We start from the raw sequence: 19290 nt of genomic DNA, 5'->3' as shown, positions 1-19290 counted from the left end.
GCGGGGGAAAATATGGCTGGAGGGGGAGCCGGGAGGGCTGGGTCTAGTCTCATTGCTATACCTGCAGAGCATCCTCTGCTTCTCCAACTAGATCATGTGAAGATGCTTTAAACAATCTCTGAGGTTTCAACTCAAAGGTGCGTTTTTACTTAAGTAATAATTATAGAAGCCTTGCTAAGTACCACATCATTTTAATCTGCATCTTAGTAGGAATAAACCAAAAATCCCACTCTTACTCATTTTGGAGTACGTGGAGGAGAAAAAGCAACCCATCAATGGGATTGTATACTGTTTAACTGACTATGCACATATAGCCCATTTGACCAATAAAAAAAAAAAAAATGATGTAATGACATTGTAACTCCTTAGTGTGAACTCCTGCATTGTGTTTACCTTAAAAGCTATAAAATTTAACAGTCTACTCTTCTATGACCATTTTCACTCTTCCGTGTTCCCTTCCAGGTTAATCTGTATGTTCTAGGAGATTAACTGTCAGTGTTGAGTTACTCTAGGCCAGAGTTGTGGTTTCTTTTCCTAATTCCAGCAAACTCAAGGCAGGATGGGATTTAATATTCAATAGCACAGCTCTGGAGTCTGGATGTCTATGTTTGAATCCCAAGTTCACAATTTTGTGTCCAGAAGTTTTGGACAATCTCCTTGATGGCTCTGGGCTTCAGTTTCCAAAGCTGCAAAAGAAGAAGATGCTGTGAGAGTTGCTGTGTGGATGAAATAAGTAAAAATGGTTAGAACAGTGTGTGGCACGTAATAAGTGTTTGACGAATGTCACCTGTCATAATTATGTTCCTTATAACACAGATGCCCAGGTGATATCCAACTGATGGTTTTTCTCACATCCAATCAGTGGTTTCAAGCATGTATAGATAAAGAAGGAGGGATATAAGTAGACTGAATGCCTTCAGTGAAAAGCCACCCTCAGAGGGAAATGGGCTATAAAGTAGGGGCTTCCCTGATGATCTTCCCCAACACACACCATGGGCTCCGATCCCATGAGACCACCTAGTACGCACGCCTTCCCAAACTGGTAGACTGCTACTCAGCCTTCAGAGATCAGCTCAATGCCATTGACTTTGTCTGGCTTTTGTGGAGAACCCCAGGTAGCATTAGTGGCTCCTTCGTGCTCTCACAGCCTGAGTAATACTCCTGAATGATAGCACTCAGCCTGTTCGAATGTGTTATGTTTTTGTCTCTCCTCTATTCTATGAGTGTCTTCCAGAGCAGGGATCAGGTTGGTTCCTTACATCCCTAGTACTTTGCAAAGTGCTTGGCATGTCATGGAGATGCAGAAAATACTTGTTCAATGAAAGAGTAAAAAAATAACTAGTGGCTAAAATTCTGATGGAATGGCAATGAATGGATGAGCAAAGGAAACAAGAATGAATTATACAAATTGTTGGTACCAAGTTCAAATTGTATTTTCTTCTTGGTTTTCCCTAGTTTAGAACAATGGTTGGCTTAATATAATCTAGTCTTCTAAAGAGTATTCAAATTCTGTTGCAAAATGATTATAAATGTAAAAAGAAGCCAGGTTAACTGCTCACCATCAGCTACAACACATCCCTTAGTTAATTTCATCTCCTGTTCAACTCGGTGCCGCTCAGCTTGGTCTTGTTGCTGCTGCTATTATGTTCTGATGTTGCCCAGTAATTCCTCTTATCCTTCATGCCTTTTCTCCTCCGTTCCATCTTGCCAAATTCTATTCTCTGAAGCTCAACTTAATTCTCACTCTTCTCCAAAGTTGCCCTATCTATATGGCCTTCATTCATATTTCACAATTACCATAGTACACTATTTTATATTTTTGTTATCTCCCTGACAATGTATACATTTCCTGTGAGGAAGACCCACATATTCTATTTCCCCTTATATATCTTATATTCACAATGACTACAAATTTCTAAGCAACTGGGGCAAATTTTGGAGCAAAGGAGTTTTTTCTTTATAAGAGAAATCATAACAAGCATAAACATTAAATATTGTCTTTTATTTTACTAAAGATCTAAAAAATGTTTTGTAACTCCCATCACACACCAAAATAAACTTTAGATATATCAAATGTTTAAGCAAAAATAACAAAATTATAAAAATGTAACAAGTGCTAAAGGTAAACATATTTAAGATACTGGTATTGGGCAGAAAAAGTAAAGAAAAAGATTGATAATGTAAATATTGAAAATAGTATTTTTGCACATCATACTACTTAGCGGCAAATGTTATATAGTAACGCGTCAGAAAAGAATAATATCCTGGATATATGAACCATACTTACAAATCAGTAAGAAAAAATGAACCTATCAATCAAAAGAAAATTGAGTAAATACATGATAAAGAATAAACACAATAATCAGATAAAGTTCTTCATAGTTTCTAGTGATCCAATTGAAATTTAAGTGAACACTGAGATAAAACTCAAGACTGGAGAAAAATTACTGCAATGTTTCCAGAGGGTGATTTGTTGATATGTATCAAAAAGCCTCAGAATATCTACATCCTCTCATCCAGAAATTCCACTTACAGGGTAAAAATGGGTGTGATACAAGGGGAAGGATAGTGCCAACACTGTAATGGCTGCTTCCTTTGTTTTATCTTTTTTTTTTCTTTTTAAATAACGTATATTCTCTATCCTTTCTAAGAAGAATATATTAGGTATTTATAATATAAAAATATTCTTAAAATGACTAAAAATCCAAAATGCTGTTTAAAAAAAGATACACAAGCTAATACTGTTAAATATATTCTTCATTTATGGTCCAGGGTGAACATAGAAGCTTTTTTCTTTTTTTCAGTTTATATCATGTAAAGTTATGAATTTCATCTTAATACATGGTGAAAGAAAGAACAAGTTTTGTACAAAAAAAAAATCAGGGTTTTTTTTTTTTTTTAAATTATTATGGACTTGAATTGAATATAGCTTCACTTCTCAGCTCTCTGGCTTGGGGCAGTTTCCATAGTCCTCCAGGGCCTTAATTTTTCTCATCAGTAACAAAGGTTTCTAAAACGTAGCTTTCAGGTCTGTTGTAAAGTTAAATTAAATAAACTAAGTAGAGAATCTTGCCAAATTCCTGGTGCTCAATAAATGGCCATCATTCCATAAAATGAAACTCTTAGAGAAAAGAGCCAGTTAGTTTTAAACTGAGAAATCATTCAGTCAATATAAAGGTAGACACACGTGTTAGTATAACTTGAACAGGAGACTCTTTTATGAAAGTGTGAATCTATGCGCTTTGCACATGATGGGTGCTTGAAGTTGGTTTCTTTGGCTGTAGAAGGTGGGCCTAGATTTTCCAGAGGCTGGGCTAGCTCTCTGATCTTGTTCCAGTCCCAGCATTGCGCCAGCATCTTTGGCTACTATTCTGCTTGGTGTGTTTCTTCACTATTTTCTTATCAAGATCTCTAACTTGGGGCTAGGCATCTCATGGAACGGCAGTAGGACTGATGTCAGTTCTTAGATTTCCACTAACAGCTCTGCTGACAGAGAGCAGAGGGAAGAAAACAGATGTAGGAAAAAGAAGCTTCAACGCCTGCTTGCCAAATCCTTGCTCATAAACTTTCCCAATGCAGAAAACCTCTCTAAAGCCACTTGTACATTTTCTCTCTTTTTAAAAATTGTCTGACATTTATTCTTTATCACATTACCCTCTCTGGCTGATCTTCAGATACTTAGAGCCTCTTGCCCTATCTCCAACATACATGCCCTAATCCCCTCTTTATCTGGCAGGGGTTTTCTCAGATGTGCATGATGGATGCTGAGAGATTTGCTAACAGGTGGGGTGAGGATCATCCCCAGGCTCTGCGGGAGCCTCACGTGGCAAACAAAGGCGGCGGGTCCGGGAGTCATTGCCCGGACTGCTTGTGCATTGAGGACAGGGAAAGGGGGCCAGTGGGGGCCATTCAACACAGTATTTCCAGCCTGCGACACAGAGAAGGTGTTTAGGACATGTTTGCCGATCTAAAGGTGAGCCTTGCCTGTGACACCTGCCAGGTGGTATGCCGATGGTCAGTGATCTGGTAAGAAACTGCTTTTCCTAAAACAGTTTGTAAATCCCATCCCTCCTCCCCAGTCAAGTAATATCCCTGCCAGGGGTCTTATATCCCTCCTCAAGTACCTCGAGGGCAGCCCCACAGAGACAAATATTTATTGACGTTGAAAGAAAACTAATTTTGGACACGAGCTGAGGTGGGTTCAAGCTATCTAGGTTAAATTAGCTTATTCATATAAAATACTGACATATGGGAGGCCAAGAAGGGGTACTAATTCTCAGCGGGGATCTCTCAGCAGCTCTACTGCTGCCTCCTCTGTGAAGTCACCCCTGATTTTCACAGGCAGCTTTTCCCCATGTCTCAGGTACAGGCCTCCTTTACACAGACATCTGTCCCTTCACCCCCATCAATAACTTAGGTTCCCCTGTAACTTACTTATTCTGGGTCTGCCCCAGAGCAAGTGCTGAAGGAACGAAAGTTTCTCTTTTATATTATAAATATGAGCTCAGGGTTCAGACTTGGGATAGGCGGAGTGCTTCCCGACTTCCCCTTCTCTCCAGCCCCCACCCAGAAGGAGAGTAGGGGTTGTGTGGGCCCCTCAGTCTGAATGGTGGCTTAGTGCCTGGGTCACTGGCTCCCACAGGGGAAGGCATGAGGAGCAGCAGGCGTGGTGGCTCAGGGGCCTGGGCACGAAGCATTGGTCGTGGGTGGAGTGATCATTCCTGGGACACATTTAGTACTTGCTTGTCTTGACCATCCATGTTTCTTTTCTTCCAAGAGCTTCAAGGATGATCCTGTCTTCTTCTCACCACTTCTATTCCCTCCTCATCACTTTGGCTTTGCTCTTTCCAAAGTAGGACAAAACCGTTTTGATTGAACCATCCCATGCTTTGGGGTAGTTCAGAGATGTACCAGAGAGATCGTTCCAGAAGTCCCCTGGGAGATCACGTGAGAGATAAAGCAGATTCCAGGGGTCCTGCTGATGAGACCCATCTCTGGAGACAGGAGGAGGGAAAGAGAGAGGGTGGAAGGGAGACTCAGCTGGCCCCCATCCCTCCTCCGTCTGTGCAGTTTCAACCCCCAAGCAAAACAATCCCCAGTGACTTGCAGGTGTGTAGTGGGGATAGGAGCTAGTTCTAGAAGTTGGAATAGGGAGAGAAATGTGAGCAGCAGGGGACAGCCATCTGTCCAATGTCAACAGAAAGGGAGAGAGGCCCTTTGTCTTGGTCACCCCTCCATGGTGGTTCACATTAAGTCCAGCGACTGTTAAGAGAGTAATAATAGCCATGAAAACAATAATAACTGTTAACATAAACTGAGCTACTGTAAACTTAATTGAGTATGCACATGCACACACATGAGATAAGCACTATTCTTTCCTATTTACTACTAAGGAATCTGGAACTTGGAGAGGTTAATTAGATTGTCTGAGATTCTGTAGTTTGAAAGTGGTGGCATTGTTATCTGAACGCAAGGGGTCTAGCTCCAGAGCTCCCCCCAACCATTATACTCTGTATTCTAAGACTTCTGCTTCACGTTTTCGAAACACACGCACACACAATACGTGCGCAGTTAAAATACAAACCCTTTTTATTACTAAACTGTTCACACACATCCATCATTTAATACGATGGAAGCAATGGTGGGGACTGCGAAATTCTATGTCCCCACCAGTTTTTGTTTTAAATAACAACTTATTGAGATACATTTCACCTTCCATAAAATTTACCAATTTATTTAAAGTGTACATTTTAATAGGGAGGGTGGGAGGGAGATGCAAGAGGGAGGAGATATGGGGATATATGTTTATGTATAGCTGATTCACTTTGTTATAAAGCAGAAACTAACACACCATTGTAAAGCAATTATACTCCAATAAAGATATTAAAAAAAAGTGTACATTTTAGTGCTTTTTGGTATATTCAGAGAGTTGTGCAACCATCAACTCTGCTTAATTACAGAACATTTCATCACCCCGAAAGAAGGCCCACATCCATTAGTAATCATTCCCTATTTCCTTTTTCCCTCAGCTTCTGGTAACCACTAATCTACTTTCTGTTTCTATGGAGTTGCCTATTCTGGGCATGTCATATAAATGGAATCATATACACGTGGTCTTTTGTGACGTATTTCTTTCACTTAGCATGTTTTCAAGCTTCATCCACATTGTAGCATGTATCAGTAATTTATTTTTTTATGGTTGAATAATATTCCATTGTAGGGTTGTACCATAATTTGTTTATAGGTTCATCTGTTGATGGCTATGCTGGTTACCTCTTTTTTTTTTTAACTTTTTGTTTTATATTGGACTATAGTTGATGAACAATGTTGTGTTAGTTTCAGGTGTACAGCAAAGTGATTCAGTTATACATATACATGTATCTATTCTTTTTCAAATTCTTTTCCCATTTAGTTTGTTTACATAATATTGAGGAGAGTTCCCTGTGCTATACAGTAGGTCCTTGTTATCCATTTTAAGTATAGTAGTGTGTACATGTCAATCTCAAACTCTTAACTAATATGAATAATGCTGTTATGAATATTCATTTACAAGTTTTTGCATAGACATATGTTTTCATTTTGGGGTATATGTCTAGAAGTGGAACTGCCAAAGTGTTTTCCACAGTGGCTGCACCATTTTACATTTCCACCAGCAATGTACAAAGTTCCAATTTCTTTACCCTTAGACAATAACTTTTTGTTTTCTGTTTGTTGTTTTTTTTTTAAGTTTTTATAGCCATCCTGGTGGGTATGAAGTGGCATTTCATTATGGTTATGATTTGCGTATTCCTAATGAATAATATTATTGACCATCTTTTCATGTGCTTATTGGTCATATGTATATCTTCTTTGGACAAATGTCTTTTCAAACCCTTTGCCCATTCTTTTTTTTTTAAACATCTTTATTGGAGTATAATTTCTTTACAATGGTGTGTTAGTTTCTACTTTATAACAAGTGAATCAGCTATACATATATATGTATCCCCATATCACTTCCCTCTTGCATCTCCCACCCTCCCTATCCCACCCCTCTAGGTGGTCACAAAGCACCGAGCTGATCTCCCTGTGCTATGCGGCTGCTTCCCACTAGCTATCGATTTTACATTTGGTAGTATATATCTGTCCATGACACTCTCTCACTTTGTCCCAGCTTACGCTTCCTGCTCCCCGTGTCCTCAAGTCCATTCTCTAGTAGGCCTGCGTCTTTATTCCTGTCCTGCCCCTAGGTTCTTTGTGATCATTTTTTTTTCTTTTTTTAGATTCTATATATATGTGTTAGCGTACGGTATTTGTTTTTCTCTTTCTGACTTAACTTCACTCTGTACGACAGACTCTAGGTCCATCCACCTCACTACAAATAACTCAATTTCGTTTCTTTTTATGGCTGAGTAATATTCCATTGTATATATGTGCCACATCTTCTTTATCCATTCATCTGTCGATGGACACATAGGTTGCTTCCACGTCCTGGCTATCGTAAACAGAGCTGCAATGAACACTGTGGTACATGACTCTTTTTGAATTATGGTTTTCTCAGGGTATATGCCCAGTAGTGAGATTGCTGGGTCATATGGTAGTTCTATTTTTAGTTTTTAAAGGAACCTCCATAATGTTCTCCATAGTGGCTGTATCAATTTACATTCCCACCAACAGTGCAAGGGGGTTCTCTTTTCTCCACACCCTCTCCAGCATTTATTGTTTGTAGATTTTTTGATGATGGCCATTTTGACCGGTGTAAGGTGATACCTCATTGTAGTTTTGATTTGCATTTCTCTAATGATTAATGATGTTGAGCACTCTTTCATGTGTTTGTTGGCAATCTGTATATCTTCTCTTCTTTGGAGAAATATCTATTTAGGTCTTCTGCCCATTTTTGGATTGGGTTGTTTGTTTTTTTCATATTGAGCTGCATGAGCTGCTTGTATATTTTAGAGATTAATCCTTTGTCAGTTGCTTCATTTGCAAATATTTTCTCCCATTCTGAGGGTTGTCTTTTGGTCTTGTTTATGGTTTCCTTTGCTGTGAAAAACCTTTTGAGTTTCATTAGGTCCCATTTGTTTATTTTTGTTTTTATTTCCATTTCTCTAGGAGGTGGGTCAAAAAGGATCTTGCTGTGATTTATGTCATAGAGTGTTCTGCCTATGTTTTCCTGTAAGAGTTTTATAGTGTCTGGCCTTACATTTAGGTCCTTAATCCATTTTGAGTTTATTTTTGTGTCTGGTGTTAGGGAGTGTTCTAATTTCATTCTTTTACATGTAGCTGTCCAGTTTTCCCAGCGCCACTTATTGAAGAGGCTGTCTTTTCTCCACTGTATATTCTTGCCTCCTTTATCAAAGATAAGGTGACCATACGTGCGTGGGTTTATCTCTGGGCTTTCTGTCCTGTTCCATTGATCTGTATTTCTGTTTTTGTGCCAGTACCATACTGTCTTGATTACTGTAGCTTGTAGTATAGTCTGAAGTCAGGGAGCCTGCTTCCTCCAGCTCCGTTTTTCTTTCTCAAGATTGCATTGGCTATTTGGGGTCCTTTGTGTTTCCATACAAATTGTGAAATTTTTTGTTCTAGTTCTGTGAAAAATGCCATTGGTAGTTTGATAGGGATTACACTGAATCTGTAGATTGCTTTGGCTATTATAGTCATTTTCACAATGTTGATTCTTCCAATCCAAGAACATGGTATATCTCTCCATCTGTTTGTATCATCTTTATTTTCTTTCATCAGTGTCTTATAGTTTTCTGCATACAGGTCTTTTGTTTCCTTAGGTAGGTTTATTCCTAGGTATTCTTTTTGTTGCAATGGTAAATGGGAGTGTTTCCGTAATTTCTCTTTTAGATTTTTCATCATTAGTGTATAGGAATGCAAGAGATTTCTGTGCATTAGTTTTGTATCCTGCTACTTTACCAAATTCATTGATTAGATCTAGTAGTTTTCTGGTAGCATCTTTAGCATTCTCTATGTATAGTACCATGTCATCTGCAAACAGTGACAGCTTTACTTCTTTTCCGATTTGGATTCCTTTTATTTCTTTTTCTTCTCTGATTGCTGTGGCTAAAACTTCCAAAACTATGTTGAATAATAGTGGTGAGGAGAGTGGGCAACCTTGTCTTGTTCCTGATCTTAGTGGAAATAGTTTCAGTTTTTCACCATTGAAGATGATGTTGGCTGTGGGTTTGTCATATATGACCTTTATTATGCTGAGGTAAGTTCCCTCTATGCCTACTTTCTGGAGGGTTTTTATCATAAACGGGTGTTGAATTTTGTCAAAAGCTTTTTCTGCATCTATTGAGATGATCATATGGTTTTTCTCCTTCAATTTGTTAATATGGTGTATCACATTAATTGATTTGCTTATATTGAAGAATCCTTGCATTCCTGGGATAAACCCCACTTGATCATGGTGTATGATCCTCTTAATGTGCTGTTGGATTCTGCTTGTTAGTATTTTGTTGAGGATATTTGCATCTATGTTCATCAGTGATATTGGCCTGTAGCTTTATTTTTTTGTGACATCTTTGTCTGGTTTTGGTATCAGGGTGATGGTGGCCTTGTAGAATGACTTTGGGAGTGTTCCTCCCTTTGCTATAATTTTGAAGAGTTTGAGGAGGATAGGTGTTAGCTTTTCTCTAAATGTTTGATAGAATTAGCCTGTGAAGTCATCTGGTCCTGGGCTTTTGTTTGTTGGAAGATTTTTAATCACAGTTTCAATTTCAGTGCTTGTGATTGGTCAGTTTATATTTTCTATGTCTTCTTGGTTCAGTCTTGAAAGGTTGTGCTTTTCTAAGAATTTGTCCATTTCTTCCAGGTTGTCCATTTAATTGGCATATAGTTGCTTGTAGTCATCTCTCATGGTCCTTTGTATTTCTGCAGTGTCAGTTGTTACTTTTCCTTTTTCATTTCTAACTCTATTGATTTGAATCTTCTCCCTTTTTTTCTTGATGAGTCTGGCTAATAGTTTACCAATTTTGTTTATCCTCTCAAAGAACCAGCTTTTAGTTTTATTGATCTTTGCTATTGTTTCCTTCATTTCTTTGTCATTTATTTCTGATCTGATCTTTATGATTTCTTTCCTTCTGCTAACTTTGGGGTTTTTTTGTTCTTCTTTCTCTAATTTCTTTAAGGTGTAAGGTGTAAGGTTAGGTTGTTTATTTGAGATGTTTCTTGTTTCTTAAGGTAGGATTGTATTGCTGTAAACTTCCCTCTTAGAACTGCTTTTGCTGCATCCATAGGTTTTGGGTCGTCGTGTTTTCATTATCATTTGTTTCTAGGTACTTTCTGATTTCCTCTTTGATTTCTTCACTGATCTCTTTGTTATTAAGTAGTGTATTGTTTAGCCTCCATGTGTTTGTATTTTTTACAGATTTTTTCCTGTAATTGATATCTAGTCTCATAGTGTTGTGGTCGGAAAAGATACTTGATATGATTTCAGTTTTCTTAAATTTACCAACGCTTGATTTGTGACCCAAGATATGATCTATCCTGGAGAATGTTCCATGAGCACTTGAGAAGAAAGTGTAATCTGTTTTTTTTTGGATGGAATGTCCTATAAATATCATTAAGTCCATCTTATTTAATGTATTATTTAAAGCTTGTGTTTCCTTATTTATTTTCATTTTGGATGATCTGTCCATTGGTGAAAGTGGGGTTTTAAAGTCCCCTACTATGATTGGGTTACTGTTGATTTCCTCTTTTATGGCTGTTAGCATTTGCCTTATGTATTGAGGTGCTCCTATGTTGGGTGCATAAATATTTACAATTGTTATATCTTCTTCTTGGATTGATCCCTTGATCATTATGTAGTGTCCTTCTTTGTCCCTTGTAATAGTCTTTATTTTAAAGTCTATTTTTTCTGATATGAAAATTGCTACTCCAGCTTTCTTTTGATTTCCACTTGCATGGAATATCTTTTTCCATCCCCTCACTTTCAGTCTGTTTGTGTCCCTAGGTCTGAAGTGGGTCTCTTGTAGACAGCATATATACAGGTCTTGTTTTTGTATCCATGCAGCCAGTCTATGTCTTTTGGTTGGAGCATTTAGTCCATTTACATTTTTTTTAATTATTTTATTTTATTTATTTATTTATTTTTGGCTGTGTTGGGTCTTCGTTTCTGTGCGAGGGCCTTCTCTAGTTGTGGCAAGCGGGGGCCACTCCTCATCGCGGCATTTACATTTAAGATAATTATAGATATGTATGTTCCTATTACCATTTTCTTAATTGTTTTGCATTTGTTATTGTAGGTCTTTTCCTTCTCTTGTGTTTCCTGCCTAGAGAAGTTCCTTTAGCATTTGTTGTAGAGCTGGTTTGGTGGTGCTGAATTCTCTTAGCTTTTGCTTGTCTTTAAAGGTTTTAATTTCTCCATCGAATCTGAATGAGATACTTGCTGGGTAGAGTAATCTTGGTTGTACGTTCTTCCCTTTCATCCCTTTAAATATGTCCTGCCACTCCCTTCTGGCTTTCAGAGTTTCTGCTGAAAGATCAGCTGTTAACCTTATGGGGATTCCCTTGTATGTTATTTGTTGTTTTTCCTTTGCTGCTTTTAATATGTTTTCTTTGTATTTAATTTTTGATTGATAGTTTGATTAATATGTGTCTTGGCATGTTTCTCCTTGGATTTATCCTGTATGGGACTCTCTGTGCTTCCTGGACTTGATTGCCTATTTACTTTCCCATATTAGGGAAGTTTTCAACTATAATCTCTTCAAATGTTTTCTCAGTCCCCTTCTTTTTTCTCTTGTTCTTCTGGGACCCCTGTTATTTGAATGTTGGTGCGTTTAATGTTGTCCCAGAGGTCTCTGAGACTGTCCTCCATTCTTTTCATTGTTTTTTCTTTATTCTGCTCTGCAGTAGTTATTTCCAGTATTTTATCTTCCAGGTCTCTTATCCATTCTTCTGCCTCAGTTATTCTGCTATTGATTCCTTCTAGAGAATTTTTAATTTCATTTATTGTGTTGCTCATCATTGTTTGTTTGCTCTTTAGTTCTTCTCGGTCCTTGTTAAACTTTTCTTGTATTTTCTCCATTCTATTTCCAAGATTTTGGATCATCTTTACTATCATTACTCTGAATTCTTTTTCAAGTAGACTGCCCATTTTCTCTTCATTTGTTTGGTCTGGTGGTTTTTTACCTTGCTGCTTTATCTGCTTTGTGTTTCTCTGTCTTCTCATTTTGCTTAACTTACTGTGTTTGGGGTCTCATTTTCTCAGGCTCCAGGTTCGTAGTTCCCGTTGTTTTTGGTGTCTGTCCCCAGTGGCTAATGTTGGTTCAGTGGGTTGTGTACCTTCCTGGTGGAGGGGACTAGTGCCTGTGTTCTGGTGGATGAGGCTGGATCTTGTGTTTTGGTGGGCAGGTCCATGTCCAGTTGTGTTTTTGGGGTGTCTGTGACCTTATTATTATTTTAGGCAGCCTTTCTGCTAGTGGGTGGTGTTGTGTTCCTGTCTTGCTAGTTGTTTGGCATAGGGTGTTCAGCACTGGAGCTTGCTCGTTGTTGAGTGGAGCTGGGTCTTGGCCTTGAGATGGAGATCTCTGGGAGACTTTCTCTGTTTGATATTACGTGGAGCTGAGAGGTCTCTGGTGGACCAATGTCCTGAACTCCACTCTCCCACCTCAGAGGCACAGGCCTGACACCCGGCTGGAGCACCAAGACCCTTTTGGGAGGTCTGAGGTCTTCTGCCAGCATTCAGTAGGTGTTCTGTAGGAGTTGTTCCACATGTAGATGTATTCCTGATGTATTTGTGGGGAGGAAGGTGATCTCCATGTCATACTCTTCTGCTATCTTGAAGGTCTCCCCCTTTGCTCATTTTAAAAATGGCTCTCAAAGAAAGAAAATGCAAATTTAAGCAAGTTAAAAAATGACCTAAAATGTAAGAGTTCTTTATATTTTCTGAATACACGTCTTTTATCAGATATATATGATTTGCAAGTATTATCTCCCATTTGGTGGGTTGTCTTTTCACTTTCTTGATGATCTTTTTTGAAGCACAAAAGATTTTACTTTTGATGAAGTCTAATTCATCAATATTTTTTCATTGCTAGTGCTTTCGGTTCCATATGTAAGAAACTATCACCTCAAGTCATGAGGACTGCCTCCTATGTTTTCTTCTAAAAGTTTTATATTTTCAGCGTTTAAGATTTAGGTCTATTATCCATTTTAAGTTAATTACTATATAGGGTGTGAGGTAGAGGTTCAGCTTTAGTCTTTGCATGAGGACATCCCAGTTATCCCAGCACTATTTGTTGAAAATCCCATCAGTTAAGTTTTAAAATCAGAGTATCAATAAGTTACTATCTTATAGATATTGTATATAGCATATTTGAGTACATTTTTTATTCATTTTTTCACTTCCTTAAATTTCTCTTTTCTTTCCTCTATAAGAGCCAGGACTTATCAGTTTTGTTTACCACTGTATTCATAATGACAAGGACAGTGCCAAGTATATATTATGTACTCAAATATTTGTTTAGTAACTGAGTTTTTACATTGTAAGGCTGCTAATATATGAATTCAAATTTCAACCAAATTAGAGCATTCTGAAGTATTTCCCAGGTGCCAGTTGCTTCTCCTGCACAGTGACTTCTCACCCCTGGCATCTCAGAATGCAGCTGAGTAGAAAGTGGAAGAATCTATCTTTAGGTACCAGATTTTCCTTATATAGGACCACACAACCAATCTTCTGCTAGATATACCCATCTATCACTTCTTAAAAACAGCAACAAAGACGTCTTCCACTGCGCTTAGGAAAAAATAAAAAAATGAAGCAGGGCTTCAAGAACAAAAAAGGAATAGAAATATACATTAATAGACTTGCGTGATTTTGAGGTTCCCAACCAGGGCAGTATTTTTGTGGTTGCCTCAAGGATGTCTGTGAAATAACATCCTTTTGAAAAACGTTAGTGCTGTTAAAAAGAGCACATGGACCAAATTGTAAGTCTTTGCTTTGCCTTTTACTATTATATAACCTTGGGCAATGGTGCCTTTTTTTCCTCATCTGAAAAGAGGGACAAAAATGACCTCTGCACAGGATAATTGTAAGAATTAAAAGAGACTTTGCCTTAGTCTGTTCAGCTGGTATAATAAACTACTATAAACTGGATAGCTTATAAACAACAGAAATTTATTGTTTGAAGTTCTGGAGGCTGGGAAGTCCAAGATCAGTGTGCTGGCAGATTCGGCGTCTGGTGAGGGCCTGCTTTCTTGTTCATAGATGGTGCCTTCTTGTTTGTGTACTTACGTGGTGGAAGGGGCAAGGGAGTTCTCTGGGTCCTTTTTTATAAGACCCTTATCCAATTTATCAGAGCAGAGCCAAAGTCCCCACCTCCTAATTCCATCACCTTGGGTATTAGATTTTCAACATACAAATTTTAGGGGACACAAACATTCAATCTATAGCAGATACCATATACTACCAAATCCATTGTCAGTAAGGTATAGATATCTGCTTCCTTACCCAGTTACTCTCAGAAGAGAGAGCAAGCAGTGAAAAACGTAAGAAGAAAGAGAATTATAAATGAGGAAGAAATGTCCTTTGAAAATGACCATGGTTTCATACATTGATAATTTGTTTCTGTTCAGGAGGCCATACACTGTGCCAAATAGAATTCTATTGGTCATAGAAATTTTCTAAATTGCTCTTTATTGTGTTTTCTTCCCTATGCTTGGGCACTAGGCAGACATTTTCCATGAGCTTACTCAGCTTTTAATAGCAAGACTGAGTTTCTCAAGTCTCTTTGTATATATAGGTCATGAACTCCTAAATCCTGCCTTCCTGTAAGCAATATGGTATATTGGAAACAAACTTGAATTTGAATCCCATGTTTTCTACTTACTAGCTGTGTGACTTTGGACAAGTTGCTACAATGCTCTGAGCTTCAATTTCTTTAGTTTTAGCTTCCTTTTCAGTTGAATGTGGGTGAATTATAAAATTTAAGCAAACACTGAAGAACCAGGACTTAAAAAAAAGAATAGAACCAGTGTAGCTCTTGGAATCTAAGGAGCCACTGGACTTTTCTTTTTTTCTGGGGGGCGGGGGGTGTTGGGAGAAGGCTCCAACACAGGCATCAATCAGTTCTGACTCTTTCTCCATCTCTCTATCAATCACCTGCCTTAAGATTTTAATTCCCAAGGGAAAAAATCTGATTGGCCTAGCTTAGATCATGTGCCTACCCCATGGCCCTCTGACTGACTAACAGTCTTACTAAGACTTCAACAGATGGTAGAGAAGATGCACTATGCTCTTTTCTTCTTTTCTTTTGCTCTATGAAGAGTATTGCTTGATAGGGGCTTGACTACCGGAAAAGGGACTCAACCAACCCATAGTGATCTAGCAGAAAGAGGGCTGCAGTCATAAGTAGCTTGGCCTTACTTCTTTCTAGCCCTTCCTAGCTCTTACTAGTGTCTCCAGCTGGCCAAAGCCAACCGGCAGCTTGATGGCAAGAGAGCCCATTGATAACAGTTTATATGAAGTCAGCCTCCTAGGGAACACAGTAGAGAAGAGTGGAAAGTGAATCTGTAGGGGCTAATGAAAAATATTTTTAGCTTGTGTATATAATGTCCCTAAAATATTCATGGTAGTGAATTCTTTCTTCCCTCTTATTTAGAAAAAGGTCTCATGATTTCTCTTATCCCAGAAAAAATAATTATGCATGCAATCCCTGGTTCAGGAAATTCCTAATAATTTGGAAGTGGCCAAAGGCAGGAGTCAGCAGGTTTCTCTCCACTTCTTCTCTGGTGCAGCCTGGTCTCACCAAGGCCCAGCTCCAGCTGTGCCCCCTCCTTGAAGAGCCTCATGGAGGCTGTGGGTGGCAGTTCCTCCTACACTGGTGGCTCTCTGAGCTCCTGCCAAGACTGGAGGAAGCCACTTCAAAAGACACCACCACACCACTGATAAATGGAATCAGAAGGGCCCTGCTTCAGCCCAGACTGTCTCTAAGCACTTTTCACCAGGCCCCATTCTTGAGGATGCATTCCTCTTCTAAGTGGATTTGGGTAATGATGGGGGGGGCCTCTCTACCAGGCAGCCATTTGTCAAGTACAAACTCATCCCTCAGTGTTAGGAATGTGGGGAGATGAGGGGTTCAGCTTGAAGAGAAGAAAATGGGGTTTCTGCCATGGCCTGTCTGCAAGTTCCCTCTAGTTCCTATTTGCTAAATAAGGTTGGAACACTTTTCAGTTTACTCTCAGAAAAAAGATCATTTGTAATCTCTGAATGCATTAAAAATAGACCGACTCAAGTTAAATTTACATTTTTCTGCCATAGTTTTCAAGTGAATTCAATCACTATGATTCCATGGTTTAGGAAAATAGACAAAATTAGGTACTTGTAGTAAATGAGCATTTGTTTTTTTTTAAAGGACAGCATGATATGGTGAGGGGAACACAGAAGTGAGGCTCCCAAACCTGGATATTCGTATCAGTTGAACTTGGGAAAGTCATTTCTTCTCTTTGGGCCTCAGCTTCAACATTTACAGTGACAGTTGGATAGGAAATAAAGTGATGATTCAAATACACACTGTGGCCAAATATACCCTAGAGGAATGTTCTACAGCAGATGTGATGAGAAGGAGTTAGAGCTCTAGAAGGGAGGAAGTATGCTGTGATCAGGGACGGCTGCAATCATTTCTGATTTGCCTTTTAAACTTCCTGAGTTGTGGATTCCAAGTTTTACACTCCATTTTTCTTTATGCCTTTTTCTGTCTTAGTATTTTCATAATAGGGAAACAAGGATAGGATTGTTTGTGTGACATGATTTTGCTTTTGATCTCAAGGTGATAAAGAAGTAGTAGGCAGTGATGCAAGGAAACTCTGGGATTTTGCGCTTAGGTTCAAATCCCAAAACTGCTACACCCTGGCACCGATCATCTCAACTATGAAAATTAAACAGTAATATTTACTTCGTAAGATTTCTCTGAAGAGTAAAGATGTGGGAGTACCTTTTATGTAGAAGTACTTTGCACATAGTAGGCATTTATTAATAAAAGGCTCTTATTTTATGCTCATGTTTGTTCACATTTGTCCACTGACACTCCAAGCTCTTGGGGAGAAATCCAGGCCACAATTTGTTGATCTTGGTTGGCTGGTGAGCCTGCTCTTACTCTTTCTCTTTCTCCTCTGGGGCAGTTAATACTGAATGTGCATCCTGGATGAATGATGGGCATTATGCAAACTGGTTAGTTCCCTCCAGGTTGTCTGAGAAATGGTGGGAGCCATACTGGGATCTTTCAAAAACCCCAGTTAAAAGAAATGGAAACAAATTTCCAAGGGAAAGGTAGGAGAGGAAACAATCGAGAGGTGGAACTAAATCAGCAAGGGGCTTTTAAGCCAATTTTGTGACAAGATTCCCTACTCTTAGTTGAAAACAAAGAGGCAGCAAATCCAGATTGTCCAGGTTTGAACTTTGACTTTTTATTTACTGACCGTGACTTTGGACAAGTTATATAACTCATCTCTGCCTCAGTGTCTTCACTTGAAAATTGGTGTCAATAATTATACCAAACTTAAAGGGTTGTTATGACAATTCTGTGCATCAATTTTTTATTTTAAATTGTAGTAGAGTTGATTTGCAATATTGCATTGGTTTCAGGTGAACAACATAGTGATTCAATATTTTTATAGATTACACTCAATTTAAAGTTGTTATAATGTCTATATTTCCCTGTGATATACAATATATCCTTGGAGCTTATTTATTTTATACATAGTTGTTTGTTTAACTTAATTCCATACCCTTATTTTGCCCCTCTCCCCACTGGCAACCATTAGTTTGTTCTCTGTATCTATGAGACTGTTTCTGTTTTGTATATATTCAATGGTTTATTTTTAGATTCCACAAATAAGTGATAATACACAGTATTTGTCTTTCTCTATCTGACTTATTTCATTAAGCATGATACCCTCTAGGTCAGTCCATGTTGTTGTAAATGGCAGAATTTTATTTTTTATGGCTGAGAAATATTTCATTGTATATGTGTGTGTGTGCACATGTGTGTGAGTATGTATGTATGTGTCTATATATATGTAGGTATATATGTGTATGTAGGTGTATATATATCACATCTTTTTTATCCATTCATCTGTTAATGGCCACTTAAGTTGCTTCCATATCTTGGCTATTGTAAATAATGCTGCTATGAACATTGGGTTGCATGTATCTTTTAGAATTAGTGTTTTCATTTTCTTCAGGTGGAATTGCTGGATCATATGGTAGTCCTATTTTTAGTCTTTTGAGGAACCTCCACACTGTTTTCCATGTGGCTGCACCAATTTATATTCTCACTAACAGTGAACTAGGGTTCCCTTTTCTCCATATTCTCACCAACATTTGTTACTGGTACACTTTTGGATGATAACTATTCTGACAGGTGTGAGGTTTTATCTCATTGTAGTTTTTTTTCCTTTTTTTCAACATCTTTATTGAAGTATAATTGCTTTACAATGGTGTGTTAGTTTCTGCTTTATAACAAAGTGAATCAGTTATACATATACATATGTTCCCATATCTCTTCCCTCTTGCATCTCCCTCCCTCCCACCCTCCCCATCCCACCCCTCTAGGTGGTCACAAAGCACCAAGCTGATCTCCCTGTGCTACGTGGCTGCATCCCACTAGCTATCTATTTTACGTTTGGTAGTGTATATATGTCCATGCCACTCTCTCACTTTGTCCCAGCTTACCCTTCTCCCTCCCCATATCCTCAAATCCATTCTCTAGTAGGTCTGTGTCTTTATTCCCATCTTGCCACTAGGTTCTTCATGGCCTTTTTTTTTTTTTTCCCTTAGATTACATATATATGTGTTAGCATACTGTATTTGTTTTTCTCTTTCTGACTTACTTCACTCTGTATGACAGACTCTAACTCCATCCACCTCATTACAAATACCTCCATTTCATTTCTTTTTATGGCTGAGTAATGTTCCATTGTATGTATGTGCCACATCTTCTTTATCCATTCATCCGATGATGGACACTTAGGTTGCTTCCATGTCCTGGCTATTGTAAACAGAGCTGCAATGAATATTTTGGTACGTGACTCTTTTTGAATTATGGTTTTCTCAGGGTATATGTCCAGTAGTGGGATTGCTGGGTCGTATGGTAGGTCTATTTTTAGTTTTCTAAGGAACCTCCATACTGTTCTCCATAGTGGCTGTATCAATTTACATTCCCACCAACAGTGCAAGAGTGTTCCCTTTCCTCCACACCCTCTCCAGCATTTATTGTTTCTAGATTTTTTGATGATGGCCATTCTGACCGGTGTGAGATGATATCTCATTGTAGTTTTGATTTGCATTTCTCTAATGATTAA

General features: G+C 38.4%; 1 long non-coding RNA gene across 1 annotated transcript in view; it reads left to right on the top strand.

Moving 5' to 3' along the window:
- Positions 1 to 18864, top strand: part of LOC309647115 — a 310763-nt gene extending 291899 nt beyond the window's left edge. Inside the window, exon 3 of the long non-coding RNA XR_014255817.1 lies at positions 18375 to 18864. This is a non-coding gene — a long non-coding RNA (uncharacterized lncRNA). The remainder of the gene's footprint in view (positions 1 to 18374) is intronic.
- The last annotated feature ends 426 nt before the right edge of the window (positions 18865 to 19290 follow it).

The sequence above is a fragment of the Balaenoptera physalus genome, assembly GCF_965194825.1.
Source record: "Balaenoptera physalus genome assembly, chromosome: 17".
Classification (NCBI taxonomy): Eukaryota; Metazoa; Chordata; class Mammalia; order Artiodactyla; family Balaenopteridae; genus Balaenoptera; species Balaenoptera physalus.
This window is presented reverse-complemented; position numbering and strand designations above follow the sequence as displayed.